The following is a 27,439-nucleotide window of genomic DNA, read 5'->3' on the forward strand; positions in this document are numbered from 1 at the left end:
TCCTGACGTGGCAGGGGGAGGCCGTGGCCCACTGTGAAACCAGCAAGTTATCAGAGATCATGAAGGGGCTGCTGTTTAGTTACTGGAAATTACATTCTTGGGGCTATGCCCCCAAATGTCTCATTTCATTCATTTGTTCAGCAGATGTTCCTAAGGCCTTCCTTTGTGCCAGAGCTGGGAACTCCTTTTGCCCTTGAGGAACACAGGGTTCAGAAAGGGCAGAACCGGCCACACGTTCTACCGTACGAAGCAGAGAGAAAGATGTGGAGAAAATGCTTCAGATGCTTAGTTATTTGGCTATTGCTGGCTATTTCTCAAGCCTCTGATATTCATTTGTTTGGATAAAGAACCCAAATAGATGGCTGTTCTGGGGTGAATAGTGTCCCTCCTGGAGCCTGTGAATGGGATATAGGGTCTCTGCAGATGTATTCAAGTTAAGAGGGCAGCATATGCTAGTGGATCCTAATCCAGTGGCTGGTGTCCTTACAAGAAGACAAACAGGGACACAGGAGACACACATGGGAGAAGTCCCCGTTGACAACGAAGACAGAGACAGGAAAGGACGCATCTACAAGAGAAGGACTGACAAGGATTTCCAGGAGCCACCAGAAGCCAGGGAGAGGCGAGGAAGGATTCTCCCCTGGAGCCTTCACAGTGAGCACAGCCCTGGCTGACACCTTGATTTGTGAGAGAATACATTTCTGTTGTTTAAAACCACCCAGTTGGTGGTAATTTGATACAACAGCTCCAGGAAACTAATACTACAGTGACTCCCTGAGGATAAAACCTGGTGTACCCGGGAGAACTAGAAATCTAATTGAGAGAGAGAAAGAGAGAGAGAGCATGCATGAATGTGTGTGGGTGAGAGGAGCTGGAAGGCCTGAGTTGTGACCAAGGCTGCTGCTGACTGGCCTTGTGACCCTGGGCGAGTCCCTCCCTTCCTCTCTGGGTGTTGGTCTGTATAGGAAGGCATCGGGTAGACCAGTGGCTTTTACAATTCATTCTGCTGCTGCTTCATTTTCTAAAATTACATTCTTTGGGACTATGCCAAAACTTTTTTTTTTTTTTTAAAGATCAGAAATCTTTTCTTTCTTTCTTTCTTTCTTTCTTTCTTTCTTTCTTTCTTTCTTTCTTTCTCCTTCCTTCCCTCTTTCTTTCTTTCTTTCTTTTTCTTTCTTTCTTTCTTTCTTTCTTTCTTTCTTTCTTTCTTCTTTCTCTTTTTCCTTCCTTCCTTCCTTCCTTCCTTCCTTCCTTCCTTCCTTCCTTCCTTCCTTTTTTTTTTAAACATTTTATTTATTTATTCATGAGACACACACACACACAGAGGCAGAGACAAAGGCAGAGGGAGAAGCAGGCTCCATGCGGGGAGCCCAATGCAGGACTTGATCCTAGGACCCCAGGATTGCAACCTGAGCCGAAGGCAGATGCTCAACTACTGAGCCACCCAGGCGTCCCAGAAATCTTGTCTTAAACAATAGTAAACGTAGCAACCCACATATAAAAAGAGTACAGGTGAGCTGTGCCAGTCGTGGGGTCCCGGGGCTGGGTGGAGCACTTTTGAGAATGCCTAACCCATCTCCGAGGGCACTGAGGTTTTGCTCAATCCTGTCCTGGTCCTCTGGTGTTGAGAAGGGTACATTTGATGTCAACGGATAACAAGCCAGAAGTGAGTCACTTTCTTCATTATTTAACAGGAAGATTCATTTAGCCCTCTGGGTTTAAAAGCATGGGATTGCAGAACTTTCCCACGGGCTCAGAGAGGGTATGTGTACTAGTTTCTTGTGACTGCTATCGCAAATTCCTACAAGCTTGGTGGCCGTGAACATGAAGTTTATTCTCTCATGGTTCTTGAGGCCAGAAGTCCGAAATCAGTTTCACTCGGACAAAGTTAAAGAGTTGGCAGGGCCATAGCCCTTCTGGAAGCTCTAAGGGAGAATCTGTTCTTTGCCCCTTCAGTTCTTGGTGGCTGCCAGCATCCCTTGGCTTGTGGCTACATCACTGCCATCTCTGCCTCTGTAGTCACATTACCGTGTCTCCTGTCTGTGTCAAATCTCCCTCCCTCTGCTTCTCTCATTTTTTAAAAAGATTTTATTTATTTATTGGGGGGAGGAGAGCACATGAACATGGGGAGGAGGGGCAGAGGGAGAAGGAGAAGCAGATTCCCCATTGAGCAGAGAGCCCAATGTGGGGCTTGATCCCAGGACCCTGGGACCATGACTTGGGTGAAGGCAGACACTTAACCACCTGAGCCACCCAGGTGCCCCTCCCTTTGCCTCTCTCCTATAAGGACACTTGTGATTGCATTCAGGGCCCACCTGGATAATCAAGGACAATCTCTTCATCCTCAGATGCTTAATTTAGTCATATCTGCTAAGTCTATTTTGCTATGCAAGGTTAAGATTTGCAATCTAATTCAACGGTTAGACCTGATGTTTGGGAAGGTCATTACTCATCCCACTATCAAAGTGACATGTCCATAGTGAGTCAGTGGCAGAGACACACCCTGTCAATCGCCTCTTCTCTTAATCTCATTATTCCGTTCCTCCCTCTCTGCTCAGTAAAGAAGTGGTAGAAGGAATTTGGAGTCCTTATCTGGGTGACAGGTGGAAAAGGAGGTTGCCTGCCTTCAGGCTTTCTGGTGAGTGTGGGGCACAGGGGAGGAAGGGCCATTCTCATGGAGAAGCACAGAAGGAGGCCCGGCGGGGCAGCAGTGTCTGGAGGCTGCCTTTTGTTAAAGGTTCGCCTGACCAGCATGAGCTAGATCCTGTGTGTGGAGCTTCCCCCTCTGATGTAATCCCTCACAACCCTCTGAGACATTATCTGTGTAGAGGCTTCAGAGTATCCACCCGGTCTGGGTTTCTGCTGCCCTGAGCTAAGAAAGCATGCTCAGAGCACTGTACTTGAGTGTGGGAGCACAAGATCCTTTTCTAAGTAGTTCTATGGGCAACTCATTACAGTTCTCAGAGCCCCTGTTTCCTTGTCTATAAAATAGGGCTGAGAAACCTTAACGCTGTGGGATTGTTATGAGGTTCCAAGGAAATCATGTCTGTACCGCCACTGCCTATAGAGGAGGGGTTGGAGCTGAGATTTCAATGGACCAGCAAGCTGTAGGCAGCCTTCTGGATGAATAAGGTGAGAACAGGGCTGCATGTGGGCCTTTTCTGTGCCCACAGATCAGATAAGGGCAACTGACCCCTCTGGAAGGTGCCAGGAGGCAGAGAGGTGTATCCAAGGAAATCTAGCACTAGCTGCTGGGCATTTAGATTAATTCAACAGGTATTCACTGGATAATAGTTCCAGGACAAGCTCTGACTGGGTGGTGATGGCAAGGCACAGTGGCCCCTGCATCAGTGACCTCTAGACCAGGAGGAGGGATGGGTATGTAAATAACATAAAAGAAGAGAGTGTGTGGCCAGAACCTGGAGAGAGACAGAAACAGGTGAATGGAGGACACTGAGAAATAACTGATCAACTCTGGTGCCGCGCAGGAGCCTCAGGGGGAACAGTGGGCTCCTAATCCTCCATGCAGTCCGTTTCCTTAGCATCTGCACTTTGAACATTACTCCCACCCTGGGGAGACAGAGTAAGGATAGTTATTAGTACCATAAATAATCTCGATTCTTTTAAAATTAAGAATGTAATGACCACTGTAGAACGTGTTGAAGATGCAAATAAGCACAAAGAAGAAAATAAAAAATCACTTACAAGCCCGTTGCCCACTGACGCTCCATCGTTGATATTTTGGCATTTTTTTCCTGCATAGATTTCATGCTACCTCCTGTCTTGTAGCCTGCCTTTTTACCAAACCAGACAATGAATAATTTTGTGTCACTATTGGTTTTGGACCGCTAAATGTTAAATTGGATATATAATATTTATACTTTAACCAGTTACTAACAATCAGATACTTACATTGTTTCCCTTTTTAAAAAAAACTCCCATAAGCAGATTCTGGAATAAAATTCTTGAAATTCTTACCTCTTTGTTCACTCAGTTAATTATTTCCTCTGGACAAATTCCTGGGTTTGGAGTTGCTGTGTCAGAGGGGAAGCTGACTGTAACAGCCAAATTTGCCCTCCATAAAGGTCGTTCTGATTTATATTCTCAACAATGGTGTTTGAAAGTGTGAGTATTCCCTCACATGCACCGATGCTGGCTTTTATAATCTTTTGATTTTTGTGAATTTGATCACCAAAAAGGTCCCCCAGCTGGTTTAATCTGTATTTCTACGATGATTTGGATTTAGAACATCTTTTTCCTGAGTTTATAGGCCAAGTGTATGCTGTGTATGGATGTGTCTTTCCTGGCAGAATATCTGGTTTGTATTTTCTTTTTGTAAGACCATCTGATATACCAGGACAGGAGCTAGTGACCCCCTTTATTGATGAGGAAGCTGAGGTTCAGTGAGGGTAAGTGACTTGCCCAAGGTCACTTGGGCAACTAAGTGCTGGAAGCTGAAACCTCCCTCCTGGGCTTTGAGTCACTCTCTAGCACTGTGCCCACCGCATCTGCTGATAGATGACCCTCTCCTATACTTCTGGGGGAAAAAAATCAAGCCTGCCTTGTTTCAATTTAGTCTTGATTCTTAAAATAATCTATCCTGTAACATACAGTAGTGTTAGCAGAGAAAATATGTTCCGCCACTTACTGCTAAAGGAGCTGGAGATCCGCGGTGGGCTGTGACCCTGTAAGAGCGTGCCCTCCATTCTGATAAATCAGGCCCTGGAAGGCTGTGTGGGAGATTAGTGCTGACGGGTGTGGGGACAGTTAGCACGATTATTAACAGGACACCATGGCTGAAGACAGCTGGCTCAGCATGCATGCGAGCTCCTGGAGACCCCACGTCAGGGCTAGACCCTGAGAGCAGACTGGACTGGGGGCTTGTTCACCCACCCAGCCACACCCCCTAGGGGCAGCTCTGCAGTGCCACACGTCCACCACACTCTCCCCTGTTGCACTGTGGCCACTTGTAGTGCCTGATGTTAGAAAGAGCTGAATCCCAAATCTGGCTCTGCCATGGGTTTACCTGTGACCCCAAGCACCTCCCTGCTTCTCTCTGCCTTAGTTTCCCTACCTGTCCAGCCAGACAGTGGGCATAATAATTTCCAAGGGCCCCTCCAGGTCTCTAAGTTCTCCTGCCCTGTCCATCTGTTGTCTGGCCTTTCCTGCCTCTTGGCTGCCAGAGCGCCTGAGAAGATGCAGACCACAAGCATGATGCTCAGTGGGACCTTGCCATCCGCTCACCCAATCTCAGGTGACAAACTGGTTGGCAAGAAAGGTGACTCTGTCTTTTTCTCCAGGGCTTACCTTCTCATTTGAGCTGTCATTCAGCCGCATGGCTACAAGGTCATCCCAGTGAATTTGAAGCAATCTCATTAATTTGGGGTCTCTCTCCCCACCCTTCATCCACTAGATTGTGTCTACATTTTGAGTGGGGCTCACTTAGTGCCTTGGCATAAGAGAGCAGGTGGCTGTCTGTGTTCTGACACCCATTCCAGGTGTCAGCCTTGGAGAGGCATGGTCCTAGGGTGTCAGCACTGATGCCCACAGGCTGTGGCTCACCATTCCTTCTTCCCTCCCTCCCTCCCAGGGCAGAAGTCTCTGGAAGTGGTGTGACCTCAGCTACATCAGAGGCTGCTGGGGACAAGGGAAAATCCAGCTGCTCTCTCACGAGGCAGGAAGCTCCCCAGGCTCCCCAAGGTCCCTTCTGCTCTGTCCCTCCATCCTCACTCCCACGTCAGAGCACTACCAGGCTTGTGCTTCCCTGGCAGCCCTCCTGAGAAGAGGCCTTGGCCACCCTCACTTTCAGATCTCTGCAGATCCACCTGAGATTTCTGTTATCCCTCACCCCTGGGCTCAGCTGGGTTCCAGACCCTTCTCAAGGACCCCTCCAGCATCTGACCGACGACCCTCTCTTCTGTCCTCCAGCCCAGGCAGTTTTTAATGCCCTTGGGAGTGGGAAAAAAAATGAATGACTCTGACAAATGAGGCATCATCCTCCATCCTTTGGTCTTACGCTTTTTCCCTTGTTCTTTTAAATTGCTCTCTGATTCTGCTAAAACAACCTTCTTGCCTGTAGTGTGGTATGAGTGAGGCAAGAGCAGAAGTTGTAAGGAAATGTGAGAGCAGACGCCCCGATGAAAGGCCCCAAGTGCTGTCTGGCCACCTGGAGACCAAGCACCAAGAGTTGTGGTGACAGGGCGGCAGATCTGTGACTGATCTGGGTTTACCCACTCTGTCTTTCTCAGAGCCACACTCAGACGCTAGAAATCTAGCTTTTCTTCAAAAGGAAATCATCCTTGTACACTGGCTTCCTGCTCCGCTTGCTTTTGCCCCCAGGCCACACCTGGCCCTCCAGGCAGCTCACGTAGTCCTGGCAACTGCCCAAGAGGGTGGACTGGGCACCACCTCAGTCTACTGACCCTTCTCAGAGCTTCTGACCCGCTACCCCTGCCTGCCTCCAGCCAGCAACGAAGTGCGGAGGCAGGTGTGCTGGTGGGGCTGTGGCTGGCCAGTCTCCTCTCTTCAGTTTTGGTCAGTCAGAAGCTCCGATTCAGCTCTGGGCCTCATACTTTGTTATTGTGTTTGGTAAACATTCTTTATTGCTTACTTTAATTATTATACAAGCTGTGCACGTGTTATTAAAGTCAGAAAATACAGATAAATCAAAAGAAGAAAATAAAAATCATGCACAATATCCGAGTCAAGGGAAAATCCTTTGAACACCTTGGGGTCTGTCCTTATCTCTTCATGTTTCTTTTTCGTTCTAACAGAAAACCGATTGAACTGTATGCATTATTTTTTATTTAATATAATTTTGAAGTCTTACGTTCTACCAAATATAATTCTGTGATATCATTTCCCACAGCTACATAGTATTCCAGTAGTCTCTGAAAAATAGCCAACCATCCCTTTTATTGGGCATTTGGGTATTTCTAATTTTTTTATATTCTTAAAGTGAACAATATGAAATTTCTGATATTTGGTTGTCCTTACCCTAGGAAATGGTCATTTCATTTGGTTTGATGGGATATAAATAATACTATGATGAACATCTTTAAGACTACTCTTTGCATAATGTTTTCAATGATTTGCTTGTATTCCTAGACATTTCTAGAAATGTCTGAATCAGAAAGGATGAATCAGAAAGGATGCGTACTTTTAGGCAGACGTACAATTTAATACACTGACTGCCAGGCATGTGTCCAAAGCAGACCAAGAGTACCGAGGGATGAAGGTGAGGAACAGTTTTGGAAGCCAGCTGTTGGGTGTTCTAGAAAGGGACTTGGGCTTGGCCTCAGATGATGGGACAGAAATGCCAGCTGCTTCCTGCACTAGGGTGTGACCCTGGGCGCGTTAGAGCACCCAGGTGAGGCTCACTCTGGAGAGCAATCAGCAGGGTTTTCATAATAGGATCACTGGTGTTCATGTCAAGGATATGGGTGGTTTGCCTAAGGCTCCGGCATTCTGAATCCTGTCCGGCTTCCACCAGCCTCCGCAGGTCTCTCTCTGAGCTTAGGACGCTCTGAGCCTTGAGAGCGGAAATCCCCTCCCTCCCCCCAGAAAGGTGATTTAGAGATGACGGCTTTTTAAAGGACTCACAATCGCCTCCTTGGTTTTGAATGTTTAAAAATGCAGCTTGGCCTTGAGGGTGGACCCAGGTCTGGCGGTGGAGGGAGGTTCTGATGGATTCCAGGGCGGCAGGCCTCCTGAACCATTGAAGCGTGCAGGCTGAATTTTAAAAATAATTGTCCTTTTTAATGATGTAAAACATGTCATCTAGATTAAAAAATAAACACACTTTATTACTTTCCCAGTCCTTTCTTCCTCCCTCCCAGGGCCAGATGGGGATTGCTTGAATATTTCTGGCGTATTTCACATATTTAATAACGCCCTTGGAGGTTCTTCAGATCTGATGAAATGCGGGTTAGAACTCTGCCCATAGACACTGCACAGATGAGAGGGCTGGTGGTAGGGGTGTGTGTGTGTGTGTGTGTGTGTGTGTGTGTTTGGGGTGGGGACCCATCCTATTTCCCCCCAAAGATAGCCACGTCTCAAGTCAAAACGCCTGTACTTTTTATCTGGAGCAACAAAGCAAATTGTGTCTCTGCCCCCGCTGGTGCCTTTTGGGGTGTGTGTGTTGGGGGGGTGGGGTGGGGAGTAATCGCTGCAGCTCAGCTAAACTAGTGCAGCTTCTGGAGAGTCGGGCCTTCCCCGACAGCTTTCCGCTGGCTCTCTTGAGTCGCAGCGAACCCGAGAAAATAATTAAAGCTTTTAATTTCTTTATCCATCTTCTCTATAGATGGATATTTGGGCCCACCGACCCCCGCCTCCCAGTTCACGCGGGGAGCCCCCCCTCCCCGGGCCGGGGCGGCCGAGCGCGGGCCCCTTCGGAGCGAGCCCCGCGGCGGCCGAACAATGCGCCCCTGGGTGATGGGCACCTCCCGAGACTCCCCGGGCCTGGGGCCTGACAGGCGCGAGGCGGCTCCTTAATGGACTGCGGGAGTGTTCTCCGGGAGCGGCCCCCGCGGTCCCCGAGGAGAGATCATCAGGCGGAGCGGTCCCCGAGCAGGATTTATTAGCAGACAGGATGGGGAAGTTGATTAGCCTCCGCGGCTGAACGGACAACCTGTCAGACAGGCCTCTTAATCCAATCACTTACCTGTCGAGGGGGAGCCTCCGCCCGCCGCCCCGCTACCCGCCCCCCCCGCGGGAGCTGCGGGCGCACCCAGGCCCCCTGCCCGCCCCCGGGTGCACTGCGGCATTCACAGCCCTGCGGGCGCGCCTCCCCTGCCCCCGAAGCCTCGCCCTCGGTGCCCCCCCCCAGGCTCCCGGGCCCGGCTCGCCCTCGGTGCCCCCCCCGCAGGCTCCCGGGCCCGGCTCGCCCTCGGCGCCCCCCCCCCCAGGCTCCCGGGCCCGGCTCGCCCTCGGCGCCCCCCCACACCCCCCCAGGCTCCCGCGCCCGGCTCGCCCTCGGTGACCCCCCCAGGCTCCCGCGCCCGGCTCGCCCTCGGTGACCCCCCCAGGCTCCCGGGCCCGGCTCGCCCTCGGTGCCCGCCCCCCCCCCCCCCAGGCTCCCGGCCCGACTCGCTTCACCGCAGCCACCTGCCAGCGCCATCCCGCCGGGCGCTCTCCCTGGCGCCTCTGCTCTGCGCAAAGCCACCTACTCCTCCTGCCTGCGTCCCTTGTCCTTGCTCCAGCTGTGGGACCTGGCTAGAATGCGCCCCCTCTTTTTCTTTCTTTTCTTTTCTTTTTTTTTTTCTTCCCAAATCCAACTTGTCCTTGGAGATCTGGCTCACAGGCCTCCTCTTCCCTGATCACCGTCCTCCTCCCTCCGTGCCCGGGTAACGTCTCCCTCCCGGAAAACTTTGTGCCAGCGCGAGGACTCTAGCCCCCAGTCTTGCCTCCGCCACTTCCTAGCTCTGTGACCTTGGGCAGATGACCTCACCGGGCTTTGCCCCTCCTGTAAGGCAGGGATGACAGCAATAAGCGCCCCACGGGTTTGTCCTGAGGACTTGGGTTTTGCGAGAGGATAGGGGTAGGAGGCTGGGCGCAATGCCAGGTGCGCAGCAGAGCTCTGAGCTCAGCGTTTGTCTTTCCGAGCGCGCATCAGGTGGTGCTGGATGGCTTCACCTCCTTCCCTGCTCCCGGTTCCATTAGGGTGGCGGTTCCATTAGGGTGGCGGGCAGGCCTTCACCGTCTCCCGCCCTCCCCTGTCTCTGCCTGCCCCCCAATCCAAGTACAATCCTTTACAGGGAACACAGCGAGATGTTTGTTGAGTGAATGAAGGGACTGCTGCCACACTGCAGACCAAATCCTGGGAGCCATTTCTCTGAGCGACCCCACGAGGCCGGTTCTGGGTGATCTGACCATGGCAGCAGCAGAAGGGTGAGGGACAGGGCTCCCATCTGCTTTGTGTGGCAGGCATTGAGATGTGTGTGTGAGTTCTTGTCAAGAGTTTAGGAATTCAGACCCTATTGATCCACTGCATCTTCAAAGCCATCAATCATCATTAAGAAACAAGACCTGAGCCCCTGGATGGGGTGGCCGGTACTGGGTAATTTAGAGGATTTCTCTCTCTCCCTCTCTCTCTCTCAACACACACACACACACACACACACACACACACACACACACGGCTTAAAGAAGTCAGCTAAGACAAGCCTGAACACTCAGCAGGCTGAGTGGCAAAACCCAGGGAACTTGTAGGGACCAAAGGTAACCAACCAGGAAGTCTATCAACTTCCACTTTCTGGTGATATCGTGGAGTTTTGTGGTTGGTTGTAATTGTCTAATGAGCATTTCACTTATTCCATCTTCCTTATTTCCCTTAAAAACAAAACAAAACTGGGGCGCCTGGGTGGTGAGCATCTGCCTTCGGCTCAGGGTGTGATCCCGGGTCAGGGGATCGAGTCCCACATCAGGCTCCCTAGGGGAGCCTGCTTCTCCCTCTGCCTGTGTCTCTGCTTCTTTCTCTGTGTCTCTCATGAATAAATTAATAAAATCTTTAACAAAAGAAAACAAAAATAGAATAGCATTTTCCAGGCCACAGTCATCAGGCGATGTTCTCATGCCTTGATGTTTTTCAGATTTCTAAACATGCTTGGTAATCTTGGAGTAGTGGAATATACCACTGGAATGGGATTCAGGGCCCGTGGGCCTGGTCACGGCCTGGTCACACTCACTAGTTGTGTGATCTTGGTGGGGAGGCATTTAATCTCACTGAACTTCAGTTTCTTTATCCATCAAATGGCATAATATTTGGCCTCCCATCACAGGAGGAGAAATTTAAGGTTATAATGAGGTAATTGATAGGAACGTGATTTCAGAAATACAGTACTATACAAAATTAAAGCAGAATTATTGTCATGAAATCATTCCTAAAACATTGATTGCCCTCAATGCTGGGTGCTGGGGAAGTAGAGGTGGTCGAGCTTCCTCCTGTCCTCGGTGGGTTCACAGGCTAATAAGGGAAAGAGACAGACATGGGGACACTAGCTAAGGCACCAGGCAGGGGGACGTCAGTGCTGCAGACAGGCAAAGGAATGTGCTAGGAGAGGGCAGTGAGACATCCCCTCTCCACCCCAGCCCCCTGGGCTGGCAGGGCTTCAAGGAAGGAAGGAATTCCAATAGTTGGGGAAGAAGGTTACAGGCAGAAGGGCAGGAAGCTGTGGGATGGGAAAGGGGGAAGATGAGGTGGGAAAAGCAGAGGGGAGCCAGACATGCAGGGCCTCATGGCCGATGAGCAAAGCCCACAGCAGGGAAATGACATGGTCACGTGTATTCTGGGACTCTGGAAAGAGGGCGGCCCGTGTGGAGCATGGGCTGTGGAGCCTGAGAGGGAGCACGGGCTGGAGAGGAGACAGGAGGCAGAGAGGAAGCCACTGCAATGTCCAGAGGAGAGATGGTGAGGCCTGAGGAACTGGGAACTCTGGGACTTACCTTGTGACCCTCTGGGCTGGGGCAGAGGGTGAGAGGGAGCAGAGGCAGGGGTGAGGATGGGTGAGGTGATTAGGGAACCCCATGGAACAGAGCGTTATCATCTAAACAGCCAACAGTCTGTTTGCACAGATGCTTCTGTCTTTTCAGAGGTCAGGACACTACCCTGGTGTGCACATTCACAGGAGGCATGTTCACAAATGCCTGTGCACCCAGAAAGAGGACCTTTGGTGACACGAATGTCTCAGTCCCCTCCTATCACACCATAACCACACAAAGAACCTATACCCTGAGAACTCTACCCGGGAGAGCCTCGGAGGTAGGCTTGGAGTCAGATCTGGCCCAAGTTCTGGCTTTTCCACTTCCCAGCTGTGGAACCCCCAACAAGGGATGTACCTTCAGTGTCCCTATTTTTTTTTAACGGGGATAATGATAGTAACAACCAAAATGTATTAAGTACTTATGAGTCAGATACTGTATGATTCTCACCGGGGCTGGGAAAAGGGAAGGGGACCACACATCCCAGTGCCTCCCATTCTGAGTTTCCCTCCGTTCAGCCTGTGGGTACTTCCTTGGGATTCCAGAACCCTTCTGGACAAGCAGAAGTGGGTAAGATGTGATGCCAAAGAGGAGAATAATATTGCTCAGATAAAAATTGCATTGTGGAGGGAAACCCTGCAAGTTTCCAAGATGATTATGGCTTTAAATCTAAAGCCACATGCACAATGTAGATTGGGTATTGCGAGGCCCGAGGGCTCAGTTTCTCTGCCTACTAGCAGGTGATCTCTCCAGATAAGGTAAGGGGCTGTGACCCAGATCTGAGGAGAATAAACTGTGATTTTCCTGAGTCACCAAACCATCAATCAAGACCAGAGGCCTGGCTCCTGAATATTGTGAGGTCTGGAAGTAGTCCAAGGTGATCTGGGGCTTTGGGGGCTCCCTGGTGCCCTGGGCTGAGCCCCCCTAAACTGCTGCCTGCTGCTCCCCTGAGTCCCTCCCCACCCCATCCAGGGGCTCTGGCGAAGAGGGGCAAACAGACCTTTGTGCCTGATCACAGTGCCAGTGATGGTGAAAGAGGAGCCAGTTTTTCTGGATGGGAAGAGTGGGGACAGTGAGCAACACTCTGGTCTCTCCAGCTGAGTCGTGTTGGCTGGCTGGGCTCAGCAGCCCTGGCAGTGGGAGGAGGGAGACCGCTGGTTGGGGTGTCAGGGGCAGGGACAGTATTTTAGTAACCTTGGTATCCCCAGCACAGAGTAGGTACTCAGCAAATGTCGTTGGTTGGAAGAATAGCAGAGTGGGGCCACTGCAGGCAGCAGGGCGAAGGGTGCTCCTGACTGAAGAAACTGCATGAGGCCTGGAGGTGGTCACGGTGGGAGATGAGGGTCAGAGAACTCAGAGTCGGAGGCATATAAGAGCCACCCTGTTCAAATTCCCTCTTTGCTTTGAACCTGTTCTAGAGCTGCAGCAGCAACTTTCCAGGAGATATTCTACTGCACTTGAATGCCTCCTGAGGCAGGGAGCTCATTATTCTCTTGACACTTCTTTGAGCATCTCTATGAAAAAAAAAATGAATTATTTCTTAAGCTAAGTGGGCACTGATTCTTCTAGGGGCCTGTACTCTTCCTTAAACTGACTGCTTCTTTGGTGCTACATTGCCAAGGGCCTTGAGTGCCAGACCAAGGGGTTTGGTCTTTATTCTGCATATAGAGGGAGGCCTGGAGGCCTCTGAGCAGGACTGGGAACAGGCAAAGCTTTAAGCAGGAAGATGACTTCCCTGACCGGACTGGGGCTGGAGCCCTAGAGACAAGGCAACCTGATGCTTGTCTCAGCACCTGTTCATACCTATGGCCTTAATTAATGGACTTGAGAGCAGATAACCAATGATAACCATTTCTCTTCCCAAACAGGTCCAAGGCCAGTAGTGTCCATGGGTATGGATGGAGAGGAAGGCACATATAAAAGTTAGTGTCTTAGATTTGTCCCAAATCCTGGGGATCACGAAAGTCAGTGCCTCCCAAACCCCACTGGCCCCCTGGAGTTTGTCTTTCTGCAGAATCAGAGATGGCAGACAGGTGCAGGAACCTGGGGTCTTGCAGTGAAGGGAGTCTCTGGACCTGGTAGAGAGAGGCGGCTGGAGGGCTGTAGCAGATGGCCATGGGGAAGATTGGCACTCAGTGGGAGAGGCGGTCATCCCTCCACCCTGAGATCAGGGCTTCCCCCACCCCAGGATCCCTTCTGACCTTTGTGTTCTCCAAAAAAAGTCAAGGTGATGACAAGACACATCTATCGCATCTCAGCCATCATTGCAGTTGAAAGATGGGCCCGGAGCAGGTGGACTGCTTCAATTATGATGGATGAGGACGGTGACAGCTCTCGGGAGAGCCACGGGAACCTGGCAAGTGTTCACTCAGCTATGACTCCTCTGGTAGCAATTTGACAAGATCAGAGCACTTTACAGAAGTGGAAAGTTTGGGGACCTCGGGGTTTGCTTGGCCCAGGGACTCTGTCTGCTGAAGCCCTCAGCCAGCAACGCAGGGTGGGCGGCTCTCCTAGGAGGGCCAACGCTGGGGAGGCGGGAGCAGCTGGTGGGGAGGGGCTCTGTCTCATGAGGCCTCGTGGCCCGGGTCCCGAGCCTGGGACTTGCCTGCTTCGATCCCCTCCAACTGCTGACCAGAGGACCCCAACATGGTTACAGCCAAAGCTCGCAGACCAACTGGGCATCTCCTCTGAGCCAGGCCATGTGCTGGGCACTGGGAGACAACGGTGGACAAGAGATTCACGTCCTGCCTCATGGCACTTTCTGTATCGACTCTGAGTGAAGGGGGGGCCTGGGACTAGACAGCCCCATCTGCTATTGACCTGAATAACAAGCTCCTCCTTGAGCTTCAGTTGAATCACTTTTTTAGGGGGGCATGATGGCCGGGGCTTGAGTGAGGTAGCCTGTGAAGAACACCCAGCTTGTCACAGGTGTTCAATCAACCTTGGTTTTCCTCCCTCACCAATTCCCTTGTCCTCTGGTGCCTTTCTTTATTCATTCAGCAAACCGGGTGGAGCCCTTCCTGTGGGCTGGGCGTTGGGCTTGGCCCCAGGGAATTAGATGTGATTCTGTAGATGAAGGGCTCACATCTGAATCCGCTCAGGGAATGAGGATGTGGCTGGATCAAGCAGTCCCCTGGCCTCACTGCCCCTTGGTGGCTGCTGGGTGGAGGTGCCCGCCTTGCAGAATGGTGGCCGGCACAGCCCTAGCTGCAGGGCTTCCGGCCCCTGTGCCTTCCATGCATCACTAGGCTTCTCTGCATCCTTCTGCTCTGAAGTCAGGGTTTGGGAGTTTCTTACCCCAGATGGTTGTCTTCCTAGAGTTGGAGTGGGGAGCGTGTAGTGTGGGCATTTCACCTCAGAGGTGCTTCTGTTCCTCCATTTCTTATTAATGCCTGCTGTTTCCACTGGGGCTAGGGTTTGGGGAGAACTAGACTCGACTCAGGTCCTGCCCTCCAGTGCCTCTCTCTACCAGGCTGTAGAGCAGGAGGGCAGCATCAGGCACTGAAGACCACGCGTGAGCTGTAAGCCCGGTGAGGCTGGGGAGAATCCGGAGGGTGTGTTGTCCATTCTGTCAGAGAGTCAGGGAAGGCTTCAGACAAGGGACATTTTCTCTGGACTCAGAGAGCAGAAGAAGCTCTGCGTTTGGGCAAAGCCTACTGAGCAAGCCCCCTCCCCTGGACCCCAGTGTCTGCATCTGCATAGTAACAGGGCTGCCTCTGGGGGACTGAAGGCCCTCCTGGCACGGACATTGGCAGGTTCGTTCCATCACTTTTTGCTCAGAGTCTACTCCCAGAGGAGCCAACTGATACCCTCTTCACGAACTTAAGAGTAACTTTACTTGGGGGACTTCCCTCTGCACCCCAGACACCCCCAGCCCCACTACCAGATCCACGCCATAGTCCTTTTCTGTTGCTTTGGAAGATGCTCAGCATAGTTATGCCCACACAGGTACTGAATAAATACTTTTCTGTGCTTTAATAAATGATTGTCGTTTTGGCTGGGCAAGAGAAGATTTTGGTGATGATGCCAAGCATTTTAAAACCACTTACTAGCTGTGTGTCTCTGGGAAAGTCACACTCTCTCTGGACCTTAATCTGCTCCTCAGTAAAACTGGGTGTCAGTCCTGCCTGGCCCCCACCCTGGGATTGGATAAGATGCCAACTCTAGAAAATAGCTGATAGAAGAGGGGTGGTAGGGGTGGTTTGCAGCATTTAGCTCCCTGGCCCATGTGGCCAGATAAGGACAGGGCTGGTTTCTATCTCAGGCCTCTCGCGATACTGCTCATCGCAGACCAGATCCCCATCAAGCTCTGAGGAGGCCACAGAATCAAGCCCACAAGCTCACTTGGGCTCTTACCTCCTTGTTCTCTTCTTGCCTGATCTTTGTCCTAACAAAGCAGATCTTTGTTCCTTTAGGGAAAATAGAACAGACACATTCAGATGGCACAGACTAGGCCTGCAGACTGAGGGGCTCTGGTCACACTCCCCCTGTTCCCATGTCCACCCCATCTCCACCGTGTCTCCATCTATGAGCCAGAACTCTTCAAGTCCTTCTAAGATTGAGTCTCTTTCAACTTGCCAGGTTCATGTTTCATGTTTCAAAGAGGACGGGCTTAGGGATCCAGCTGACCTGAGTCTGATGGCTATCTCTGCCCCTTTCTAGCTGGGTCAATCTTTCTGGGTCTCAGTTTCCTCACCTGCAAAGTGGGAATATAATAGTACTTATTTCATAGGGTGATTGTGAAGAATAATGAGAGGACATATGCATTGCTTAAGGAAGCTTTACAGTGTTTATACCTAGTCGAGTATCCCCTCTTTCCCTGAGAAGTGCTCCCTGGAATTCTCAGGGCTGCAGATCCCAGAACTACCTGTGTTGCTGCTGAGCAGATGACCAAGTGGAGCTAATCAGAATCCATCCTTGGGATTTTATACTCTAGCTGGGGAAATAAGGCCTCTTTCCCCTCCGTTGTAAAGCTGTAAGATGTAAGTTTGAAGATGACTGCAGACACAATGCTGGCCTTGGGGACAGGGACTCAGAAAAGACCATGCTGGAGAGAAGCAGAGAAGTGGGGACGGAGAGAGAGAGTCCTGTTTGCACTTGAATCCCTGGCCCTAGCAATCTTGAAGACCAGCATCATCCCTGTCTGTCCTGTGGTTTCACCATTTGAATGAATGCCTCTAACGTTTTCCTTTGGGACTGAGCTGCTTGGAGCTGGTTTTCTGTCATATGCAACCAAAGGATCCCAATTCATATAAATATACTTAGCACAGTAGCTGAAGTTTGATAAGTGGAACCTCTCAGAATTAACTCAAGTCGGGCTCTGTGTGGCTGGACATTGGTGCTGAATTTCCATCCTCACTTACCTCTAACCACCTTGTCAAGAGGACTTGTGTGTCCTCCTGCCACCCAGCCCAGACTCTGGAGCTGCCTCTGTGAGGCACAAAGCTGGCAGCAGTGCCAGCCCATGTAAAACACACCACGGACAGTGGCAGCCCAGAAGGCAAGCGCCTGCCACAGGACACAGACACAATCAAGCTGCCGACATCCTTCCCCATGTCGCCGCTTGATAATGAACAAGTAATTTATGTCCAAGAGTCAGTGGAGCCTGTCGCAGGCCGGGGCTGAAATGTTACTACGAGGGATTCCTATGAAGGTCATTGCCCTGCTCTTGTTGCTGTTAAGGGTTGTCTGCAAATGGCGTCCCCTTGGAGGTGTCCCCTTGTTCTCTTGGCTTCTTTTGGGGGTAGAAGGGTGCACCTGTGAGGAGGTGGGCTGGGGCAAGCACTGGGCTTCTTTTGAGTCATGCCCCTGCAGTGGCCCTGGAATCCTTGCAGAGTCTGACCTTAGGTGGTCCATCGACGAGAAGGGAAGATCCAGGGTGGATTAGAGCATGAGGCTGTGTGGGACCTGTGAATGGGATCTGTGAATGGGGAGGATAGGAATTAGGCATCCCTCTTTGAAGGGAAAAAAGTCTCCTAAGACCTACTGTGTGAATTAATTTGAATCAAATGTTAGATATGATAGGAATAGTGTTCTGGGGACAAGATAACAGAGTATTTCTTTAAGAGCATGAAAAAAGGAGAAGAGATAAAGCTGGGCTAGTGAGTAGATGAATCCCTCAGCCCCTTCCTGTGGGCCTTAGTTTCCTGGGCTAGAGAGCCTTCCTCATTGTTTTTTTTTTTTTTTTTTAGCTTTCCCCATTCTTAAATGGAGGCAGAGCATGTTTTTTTAACAGTCCCATTTCATGGATGGTGAAACTGAGGCTCAGAAGTTATGTCACACATCTTCTATGTTCCAGAGCTGGGCCTTTAGCCTTTGAATAAGCCAGTGCTCCGTTCGTTGCCCAGCCCTGACCACTGTTCATAGAAATTGTGGGATAAGTAGTCTCATGGGGTCATCCCTAGCAGAGGCTCAGAGACCCCCCTGTCCTTCATTTCAAACCAAGGGTTCCTTGGGAAGTTGTCAGGCTGACTTCTATTAAAAGGGGAGAAGGTGTCCCTTGAGAAAGGGTCTTGTCTCCTCACGGAGGTTTGGCTGCCCATGTGTGCGATGCCTCAGCTCAGCTGGGCCAGCTTCCAAGAGGGGTTCTGTAAGTGAGATCATTCTCTTGTTCTGCACCATGTGGTCCCTTGTCAGTGGCCCCCTTTCAGCTCCATTTCCCCTTTCCACATTGGATGCTGGGGTTTCTGGCCAGAAATCTGATCAGTGCACCCTGAGCTAAGTGCTGTTTTCTTTTCCTCCTAGGTACGAACTGTGTTTAAATTTACTTGAAGGTTCTATGAGGGGAGTGAAAAAAAAAAATAACAGAGTGGCAACCTTCCTACTAAAAAGAGAACATGCCAGCTCAAGCCAAACGAGCCCTGTTTGCTGCTCAGCCCACTGCCATGAGCTGGACATGGGGGCTCTGTGATCACATCACAGGAGGTCGGCAATGTCCACTGGGTAGAGGGATGCCAACAGGCTGGCCTCTGTGGCCTGGGCTTCTGGAAAATATCCTGAAACCCAGCTCTTCCTGCAGGTCCCCTTGGCAGAACTCTGGGAAGCAGGTAAGACCTGGACGATCAAGCACATTTCACAGATACAGAGATGGGGCTCAGAGAAAGCATGGAGGGGACTGGAAGCAGGGCTGCAGGCCTCACATAGGGCCTTTTCTTTTGCATCTCTGCCCACCCCACCACCAGCAGCAGGTGCAGAAAGGGCTGCCCAGATGCACAGGGCTCTGGGGCCCCTGGCTGGATGCTCTTTGAGCAGAGTTAGGAGAGGGGAAGAGTCCCTATAATGAGCGCTGTCCTTGTCTGCAGGGGCATCGCCATCACAAACTGTACTAGTTTTTATTTTTATGGGGAAATTTTTTTTTTACAGATTTTATTTATTTATTCATGATAGACATAGAGAGTGAGAGAGAGAGAGGCAGAGACACAGGCAGAGGGAGAAGCAGGCTCCGTGCCAGGATCCTGACGTGGGACTCGATCCCGGGACTCCAGGATTGTGCCCTGGGCCAAAGGCAGGTGCCAAACCGCTGCGCCACCCAGGGATCCCCTTTATGGGGAAATTTGTAAAAGGGATACATATTTATTTAGAAATATTTAAAATGGTGATCTCACCCTTTCCTCCTGTCTGACTGGCAGTCCTTTCCTTGCCTGTCTCTCCTGATCGTGTGCTTGCTAACAACCCACACTTACCAAGTCAGATAGATTGGATCCGGTGCTCAGCCCCACCACATTCTAGCTTGTGTGACCTGAGGGAAGTTACCTAACTTCTCTGAGTCTCGGTATCTTCAGCTATAAAAGGGGAATAGTGATTAGGGTGACTGTTGAGGTCTTCCAGACTGGGTTGCTAGGTCAGGACACCAGGCACAAAGCAAACCAGGGTATGTGGACTCTCAGTGATGAAAGGAGTACCTATTCACGTTTTTTTTTTTTTCTTCACCATATCATTATTTTTAATGTCCAATGTTTATAATATGAGGGCCAGGGCTTTCTCCCCAATTCAAGTTCATAAATTTTCAATTGACTTGTGAGGCCAATAGGGATACTTCTTGTCTAATTTGGTTTCTGGGAAGACTTCATTCAGGTCCTCTATGGTCATCTGATCAAATGGAATTATGTTCTTCATCTTTCACAGCTCTTTTTCATATTCTTCAATCCTGGCCTTTGAGAGAGACAAAAACTCAGCACAGCTTTTCACATCTTCTTTTTCCTCAGCATCCACCTGGACAGTGTATTTATCCTCTGGCACAGGAACCTTCAGGGCATTAAACTTCTTCTCATAGTCATCTACCAAGCCAGCCTTTGCCACATTGGCCTTGTAGTAAGCCCAGTCGATAGCAGGTGGTTTCTCAGGAAGAGTAGCCAACCTGGAGGTAAACATCTCATTCCAGGATTTCAGGGAGTTGGCAATGGCCTTCTGGTTTCGGGGTATGATCTCCCCAAAAGCTACCCAGTCAATGGTTTTAAGAGCAAGTTTTCGCCCAGCCATCTTGAGATCCTTCACCAACCCCGGCGGCACACAGTCCACAGCAGCAAGGGACGGAAGTGGGTCCTATTAACAGGTTGTTATAGGATGAAATGATAAAATGCACAGATTAATGAGCATAGAGCTGAGAGTCCAGGTTCTCAATATAAGACAGCTTTCCTGTTATTATTGTGCTCTGTCTTCATGCCAGGACACTTAGTGACCTACTTTTGAGGGAGAATAAAATGATCTGAGCTGAGACTTGTCACCTTCAGCACGTGTATAATTCCACACAGTGTTGGTGTTTGACTTCTCTTTTAAGGCTGGGTCTTGGCAATGATCCCGATAGTTCTGAAGTGTCCCTGCCTGACCATGATGGGACGAAGTCATATGTGGTCCCACGAGGTCACTGGCCAAGACCTAGGACAGCAAACAGCTTTGAACTGGAGATGAAGGCCACGTTTGCTGGTATATTCCTCTGTCTTCTGCTAATATTTGCCATTGCTTCTTATAGGGTGTGAGTTGTTAGGGAGGAGTGTGGGTAATGGGAAAGATGGTGCTGCTCAGTTAAGACTAGAAAATGCTTCTGGAAAGCTCACTCTTGGGAGGTGGCCTTGGGGGTGACTACACCTGTTCCTGGGGGCTGGGATTGGATAGTCAGGCCGGTCTGTCCTGATGCCATACCCTGGAGAATTTCAGGGAAGCTGCTGAGGGTCCCAGTAGTTCAGAAAAAGCCACAGAAGAACAATTAGGGATCCTGCATCCCTGGATGCTGTTAACTACAGTTACCGCTTGAAGCCAGGCCTTCCTATCTGGTGCAGGTGTATGTGTGCTCCATGGGAAGGCGTTTCATAGCTCAAGGTACATGTGCCAGATGTAAATTTATTTTTCCTGTGAGTAGGCTTTTCTTCTTTCCTTCGCCCCTGTTCTGTCTGATGCAGAAAAATCAATCTAGTGATTTCTTACTGAAGCCATTAATATTCAGACTTTTCAGTGACTTCAGGTTTTAGATCTCTATCACACTCAGGACTGCTCCCCCACCGGGGTTTTCTCTCTGTCCCATCCTGTGGACTGAGTCTAAGTGGTGGGAAGGCACTGTTACTCTGCCTCCATCTCCCTGGTTCCTTCTGAATGGGGGTGGGGGTGAGAGGGGGTAGGGCCCTTTGGGCTAGAACCCCCACTAAGTGTAAAGCTGCACCCACCCCCGAGGGCCATTCTGGCCACAAAACTCTGGCTCACAACCTTTTCTTCCAGCCAACTTCAGTGCCCCATTTGAGAGGCATGAGAATTTTCTGAATGCCCTACTATGCAGTTTGGGGCCTCAAGAAACTGCATGGGGTGGGGGCAGTACGGGCTTTATTGTATCTAGATCTCCTACATCACCCATTCTGTTCTCTGGCAGCTGCTTCCTCTACAGCACCAGGTACAGGTACAGAGGCTCTGTGCCTTGGAGTTTCCACACTTACCTGGGGCCTTCTAACATTTTCTCCCCTCTCGTAGGATTTGGTTTAAAGCGGGTAGGTGGCAGGGGCCTGAGTGCCTTTTCTCTAGTCTGAGTGGGTAGGTGGTAACTGGGGGATCATGCCCACCACCTGCCTTGTCTATTCTACAGTTGAGCTGTGACTTCTGAACTTGAAATCTAAGAATTTGGGATTTTTAATCTTTGGTCCTATTCAGATAACTGCCCTCTGGAGTAATGATCGGAGTGGAGGGGATCATGACACACTCTCATGTGGGATGGTGGCCATGGAGCTAAAGGAGTACAGGGGAGATAGTAAGAATAAACTGATTAATATCTCAAATTCATGTCCTGTCACAGGGATTTAAAAAACAGAGTAGTATTCTATATACTGTTTTATTAACTTCTTTTACACATCATGTATATTTACCACTGTCATTATATGTTCTTTTGTAATAACTGCTTTTAGTGACTGCACTGCATTTCATTGTGTACAAGTTTCCAAATCGAGCCATTTTCCTTTTGGTGGGCATTCAGATTGTTTTCATCTTTTTTACTCACAGAAAAAAGTGCTGGGATGAGTTTCCTTGGACATAATCTTTGTGCACATCTCTATTTCCTCAGAATATATGGGAATGTTTATTTTAACATAACCATGTGAGGATATTCCCACCTCATTCCAACACAAGCTCTTCTGATCAACTACACACACACACACACACACACACACTCACACTCACAGACACACAGATATGTGCATAAACACACATGGACAGACACACACATGGACACACACACACACATGGACAGGCACACACAGTTTTGTGATTGTGTCTGGCACAGAGCTGAGTTTGGCACAGAGCAGTGGCTCCAGTGATGTTCATTGTACTGAGAGAGTGGGGGACACCAGGCTGTGGAAGGGCAGAGGAAAGGAATCAGGCTGGGAACCATAGCATGTTGTGAAAAAGATGGCCCAGAAACTCGGCCGAAGGAATAGGAGAGTAGAAAATAAGCAAAGACAGAGGAATGGGTAGTCAGGCAGAGGAAATGGTGCAGGCAAGGGCCTGGAGGTGGGAAAGTGTGTGTGTAGGGAAACACTTGGAGTCTTGTTGTGGAAGGGCATGGTGTGTGCAGATGTTTGAGAAAGATAGGTTAGAATGTGGCAGAGGAGAGAGAGGCCCCAGTACCCCCAGATCTTGCCCGACCGTGAAAACCCTCCAGCTGGGCATGGCCCAGGTGCACCAGGAGGATGGTGAGTAGCATTGTCAGATAAAAGACAGGAAAGTGTTAAACTCGAATTCAGGTAAAAATGAATACTTTTTTTTGGGTGTAAATATGCTCCTAATAAGCATGGGGCACCCTTACACTAAAAATGGATTCATTGTTTATATGTAATTCGAACTTAACTGGGCGTCCCGCGTTTGTATTTGCTGGCTCTGGCAGCCCCATATGTACAGAATGCGGTCATGCCGCAGCATCAGAGGCGTCATTACCATTTTTTGGGCCATTGCTTCATGAGCAAAGACAGATCGACGAGTGTGAATCCCCACTGCACCTAAATGCAGATAAACATGACGAACGGTAATGGCTCCAGAGGAGCCAACGGGAGCGTTTTCAGGAGCAGGTGAGCGATGGGTGTGCTGGAAATGAGCATCTGGGCACCGGAGCTCTAGGCCCCACCTGCCATGCTGGAGTCTGAGGTTCACAAGGAATCTCTTCTGAAGGAGCGAGACTCAGGTCTGGAGAGATAGGGCTGGAAGTAGTGATTAGGTCCCAGGCTAGCACACCTAAAATCCATTCTACTCATACAGGGCAGGGTTTTAGCAGAGTTAGGTGAGAGGCTTGCGTGGGGGCTTGGAAGCCCTACTTCTATTTGGAACCCTATTTCTATGGTGATGGGAACTCTGTGGTCCTTGTCTAGGAAGGAGAGTTGGAGGCATCAGAAACATACCTCTTTCCACCTCACCCTGGTGGCTGTGGTCTCTCGGCAAAGGGGTCGGGGAGGGAAGAAGGAGAGGGACATGTATGATTGGAAACTGGGGAGTAATAAAGAAGGTGAGCTCCCTTCACGTCTTTTCTCCAGCTGTCCGACCCTCAGGGGAGGAAGTAGCGTTTACCATGTACTAACTGTGAGCTACATGCTTTGGTACATTATCTTAGGTAATTTACAATACTTGTTTGCTGTTATCTCATTATATAGAGATGGAAACTAAGGCTCAGAGAGATGGAAGAAGCTGCCTAAGGTCATACTGGAAAAACAGTAAAACTAGGACTTGACCTAGGTCTACATAGCTCCAAAATCTTGTTTTTTTTTTTTTCTGGGTTACATTGGAAATAACACCCACCATGTCAAGATTTCACATTTCTGACTCTCTGAGCTGCCCATAGTTCCTGATCCTGACAGTCTCAACATGGACTGGCCAGTCATTTATCCATCCCTTGCTTTGTGAGAGCCAAAACTGGTGGCTTTTGTCATGTTCCCTGGAGGAGCCAAGTGTCGCTGCTATTTTTCCCAAAGACCTCCCACACCTCACCCCTGGACTACTTAGTCTCTGGGCAATCTGAACTTCGGTTCACACCTGTTTATGAACCCCTCAGAATTATTGGTGATCCCAAGTGAAGAGCTCCTGAGGTGGGGGATGGGGCAAGAGCTGAGTTGGTTCTCTCTTCCTTCTGAGTGTCCATGGGAGGGAGAGAGGTGAGAGCCTCACAGACTTTACTGAGCTACAAACAGTCCACTTAAGAAAAGCTGGTCTATTTGCTTAAATGTTGATCATTCTAGACTGAGCTTATTTGCCTGGATTGTTTAATATCTGATGCCTCAATGGGCATCAGATGTCTCATTCCTATGAAGTACTAGACAGCTGTTCTGATAGGTGCAAGGTTGCCAGATAAAATATAGGACACGTAATTAAATTTGAATTTCAGATATACAACAAATAATTTTTTAGTTTAGTTTAGTTTTTTAGGTTTCAAATAATAGCTATCTGCCCAGTGATCTTGAGGGCCCAGAGCTGATCCAGAAAGGTGACTGGGGTTGCCTTTGTCCCCAGATTGTCCCTAACATATTATGCTAAAAAAATTATTCATTGCTTATTTGAAAGTCACACTTAACTGGGTGTCCTGTTGTTGTTTTTGCTAATTCTGGAAACTGTAGATAGAAACTGTCTGTGGTCCTCCTTCCATTGTGGTTCAGGGACCCAGGCTCCATCACCTGGTCCTGCTACTTTCAACCAGGATTTTTAAGTTCATGATGTTTATTTGCATGAGACTGATGACAAGGGAATGTGCATGGAGGATCGTGTGGTGAGACTGATATGTGACTAGACCATATGGCTCTGCTCTTATTCCATTGAGCAGAGCCAAGGACATGACCATGCCCAGCTGCAAGGAACTCTGGGAAATGTAGTCTAGCTCAGTGCTCAGGAGACATGGAAAGAGGCTTCATGAAGAGCTGGCCAGTCTCTATCATTAGAAAGAGGAGGGAGTGCTTTTAAAAGAAGTCATGATACTTTCTCTGGGTCATCTCTTTTTTTGGGGGGGGGGCGTGTCATTTTAAGTCTGTAGCTTTATTTCAGCAAACATGCACTCCAGGAGGCAACAAACCTCTGCCTGTGTTTGTTGATGATAATTCTTCCCTCTGCTTCCCTTGCAGAAAGCAAACAAACAGAACATTTATTTCTTCTGTGTTGAGAATAGTTTTCTCTAGACAAAGGCCTGGTAATGGATTGTCACGTTTTATGTTCTTAAGCAAGCAGCAGGAGGGAGAGTCATAACTTGAATCTTGGCATCCAACAGAACTGGGATGAATCCTAGTTGAGCCTGGTACCACCTACTAGCTGTGGGACCCTGGACGACTTACTTAACATCTCTGAGCTGCAGTTCCATTATCTGTGAAATGGGGCTAGTGACATTTATCTAATCAGTTTCTATGAGGACGCAGCATGGACCAGCACTTGGCATGTCACTAGAGTGCAACAGACAGGAGTAACCTCCCTGCGTCTCCTCTATGTTCCTCTAGGAAGGCTCAGGCCTTGTTTTGATCCTGAGCTGCCTGTCTGGGGGGACTGATGAGATGGCCTCCAGGAATCTGCCTGCAGCGCTGAGGCAAGCTGACAAACTCAGCTTGGCGATAAGCCTAGAGTCATCAGCAAGGAGTAGGATCTGTCTGAGGATTTTTCTCCTGGTCCAAGTCCATCGTGGACTCATGTTTGGGAGAGAGCTATATTGGGTAAGCATGGAAAGGTCTGTTCTAATCAAACCTTTGCAAATCACTGGAACACAAGCCTCCCTGCAGCGGCACAGTGGGGGCGAGGCAGTCCCCACCGAGACAGACTGACTATGGACAGCCTGTAGTTCCCAGCACATCTGTGGTGGAGAAGGCATTGCCTGGTGGAGGGTGGCTTACAGGTGGCCCTGAGATTCTCCTGTAACTTGCTGAAGGAGGAGATGAAGCAGTAGCTAGATAGGACTTGCTGATAAAAATACATGAGCTTTCTGGAACCAGTTAAGGAGGTGCTGAAAGCAGCTAGAACTTTGGAATTATCAGGTGGAGGGGGAACAATGAATCAGTGAAACACTGGCATCAGTAATGATGTGACTCCACTTTAAATCTGGAGCTGGTGTGGCTGGGCCAACTCAAGTTACATTATTTTCATCAAAGGATGGCTCCCGCAAGTGTGGTACATACATACAATGGAATAGTATTCAACTATAAAAAAGAAGGAAATCTTGCAATTTGCAAGAGCATGGATGGACGCTGAGGTTATTATGCTAAGTGAAATAAGTCCAACAGAGAAAGACGAATATCATATGATCTCACTTATATGTGGAACCTGAAAAAAAAAAAGCCCTAAAAGAAAAATGAACTTGTAGATATGGAGAACAGATTGGTGGTTGGCAGAAGTGGAGGTTGGGAGATGAGAGAAATGGGTAAAGAGGGTCAAAAGGTACAAACTCCCTGTTATAAAATAAGTCCTGGAGATATAATGTGCAGCATGGTGACTATAGTTAAGAATACTGAATTGTATATTTGAAAATCATTAAGAGAGTAGATCTTAAGGGTTCTCTTCACAAGAAAAAATATTGTAACTATGTGAGGGGATCGATGTTAACTAGACTCACGTGATCATTTCACAATATATACAAATATCAAATATTATGTTATATATCTGAAACTAATATAATGTTATAGATCAATTATATCTCCATAAAAATTATGTAAGTATTTTAAAGGTAAAAACAGAAAACAAAAAACAAAAAACCATAGCTCCCTCAACCACATCTGATTGTTTTTTGCAGGGGTGTGTCCTCCCTGACTCCCATCTCGCAAATGATTTGCCTTCCCCCTTGGAGGTCGATGCCCTTCAGGAGAAATGGTTTGCTATCTTTGTTTTTTTGTTTTTACAAAAAACAAGTTTGATTGTCAACATACAGTATAACATATAGTATAACACCCAGTGCTCATCCCATCAAGTGTCCCCCTCGGTGCCCGTCACCCAGTTACCCCAACCCCCCGTCCACCTTCCCTTCTGCAACCCTTCATTCGTTTCCCAGAGTTAAGAGTCTTTCATGGCTTGTCTCCCCCTCTAATTTTTCCCACTCAGGGTTTGCCGTCTTTGATTCAGACTCAACCTCTCTGTTCTTTTCCTGCTTGCATCTCACACCCCTCCTTATGGAAAGATTGTCTTCTGGTTTCTGAATCATTAATTTTGGTTGTGTGGCTCTTGCCTGGCAGAGCTTTTTCTGCTCTGAAAAACTCTGATTATAAATAGTTCAATAATACATGTCCTCCCGAGTTTAAGATTCTGGCTTATGTAATTGGAAATCTGGATGTGAAGCAAGTTAAAGTTGATGCCATAAAGACAGTAAAATAATTAATCACATTGCTCTGTTTAATAGATTCAAGGGCACAGGAACAGCTTTGCAGCCAGGGTGAGTCCTCAGGAGTGGCCCTGGCTGCCATGGTGATCCTGGCAGGCACTGGGGAAAGGGCCCCAGAAATCAGCTTCAGGGATCAGAGGATGGGGCCTCCTCAGGGTGTGACCC

General features: G+C 49.2%; 1 long non-coding RNA gene and 1 pseudogene across 1 annotated transcript; one reads left to right on the forward strand and one right to left on the reverse strand.

The window, feature by feature from the left end:
• The first annotated feature begins 2,546 nt into the window (after window positions 1-2,546).
• Window positions 2,547-27,271, forward strand: LOC140640974 (uncharacterized). Its single transcript, XR_012037555.1, has 4 exons — window positions 2,547-2,638; window positions 18,223-18,524; window positions 25,413-25,622; window positions 26,693-27,271. It is a non-coding gene; the product is annotated as an uncharacterized lncRNA (long non-coding RNA).
• Window positions 19,474-20,014, reverse strand: LOC140640973 (ATP synthase subunit d, mitochondrial pseudogene; annotated as a pseudogene).
• Window positions 27,272-27,439: the final 168 nt, after the last annotated feature.

This window comes from Canis lupus, chromosome 10, assembly GCF_048164855.1.
Source record: "Canis lupus baileyi chromosome 10, mCanLup2.hap1, whole genome shotgun sequence".
Classification (NCBI taxonomy): Eukaryota; Metazoa; Chordata; class Mammalia; order Carnivora; family Canidae; genus Canis; species Canis lupus.